This window comes from Cryptomeria japonica, unplaced genomic scaffold (genome assembly GCF_030272615.1).
Source record: "Cryptomeria japonica unplaced genomic scaffold, Sugi_1.0 HiC_scaffold_992, whole genome shotgun sequence".
NCBI lineage: Eukaryota > Viridiplantae > Streptophyta > Pinopsida > Cupressales > Cupressaceae > Cryptomeria > Cryptomeria japonica.
Genome location: NW_026729667.1, coordinates 10,001 through 11,538, shown reverse-complemented (window position 1 = coordinate 11,538; position 1,538 = coordinate 10,001).

The following is a 1,538-nucleotide window of genomic DNA, read 5'->3' as shown; positions in this document are numbered from 1 at the left end:
TGAGGCTCCTCGGCCGCCTGGGAACTATCTTCGTATCGGACGCATCGCGGGATAAGGGGTTGTCACTGGTAGTCGCCCCAAGCGCGTCCGATGCTTGGACTATTCCGAGGCGGCCCTGTGGCCTCTTCCGTCTAGCCGTTGGGGCCATCTCGCCGCATCCCCCACCTCGCACCCCGATTGCTATGCGGTGAGGCTCTTCGGCCGCCTTGGAACTATCTTCGTATCGGACGCATCGCGGGATAAGGGGTTGTCACTGGTAGTGGCCCCAAGCGCGTCCGATGCTTGGACTATTCCGAGGCGGCCCTGCAGCCTCTTCCGTCTAGCCGTTGGGGCCATCTCGCCGCATCCCCCACCTCGCACCCCGATTGCTATGCGGTGAGGCTCCTCGGCCGCCTTGGAACTATCTTCGTATCGGACGCATCGCGGGATAAGGGGTTGTCACTGGTAGTCGCCCCAAGCGCGTCCGATGCTTGGACTATTCCGACGCGGCCCTGTGGCCTCTTCCGTCTAGCCGTTGGGGCCATCTCGCCGCATCCCCCACCTCGCACCCCGATTGCTATGCGGTGAGGCTCCTCGGCCGCCTTGGAACCATCTTCGTATCGGACGCATCGCGGGATAGGGGGCTGTCACTGGTAGTCGCCCCAAGCGTGTCCGATGCTTGGACCATTCCTAGGCGGCCCTGAAGCCTCTTCCGTCTAGCCGTTGGGGCCTTCCCGCCCCATCCCTCGCCTCGCACCCCCGATTGCTATGCGGTGAGGCTCCTCGGCCGCCTTGGAACCATCTGTGTATCGGACGCATCGCGGGATAAGGGGTTGGCACTGGCAGTCGCCCCAAGCGCGTCCGATGCTTGGACCATTCCAAGGTGGCCCTGAAGCCTCTTCCGTCTAGCCGTTGGGGCCTTCCCGCCCCATCCCTCGCCTCGCACCCCGATTGATATGCGGTGAGGCTCCTCGGCCGCCTTGGAACTATCTGTGTATCGGACGCATCGCGGGATAAGGGGTTGGCACTGGTAGTCGTCCCAATCGCATCCGATGCTTGGACCATTCCGAGGCGGCCCTGCAGCCTCTTCCGTTTAGCCGTCGGGGCCTTCCCGCCGCATCCCTCGCCTCGCATCCCGATTCCTATGCGGTGAGTCTTCTCGGCCGCCGCGGAACTATACCTGTTATTGCTACTGCATCCTTCGGCTGGTAACCTCCTCTGCCGCCTTGGAACGTTCTCTTTGTCGGACGCGTCGCGGGATAAGGGGTTGGCACTGGTAGTCGCCCCAAGCGCGCCCGATGCATAGACCGCTCCGAGTCGACCTTGCTTTCAGCCTCTCACATGCATAGACCTCTCTGAGTCGACCCTGCAGCCTCTCACGTTTAGCCTTTGGAATCTCGCCTCACAACATGATTGCTATCCTTGATGCATCCCTTGCCTCGAGCCCTGATTGCTTTCTTGGCTGCATCCCTCCTCTCCTCACAGCCCGGTTGTCATCACTGCTTCATCCGTCGCTTCATGCATTCTGGCTGCTGGGCCCTTCCCACCGCACACCTCGA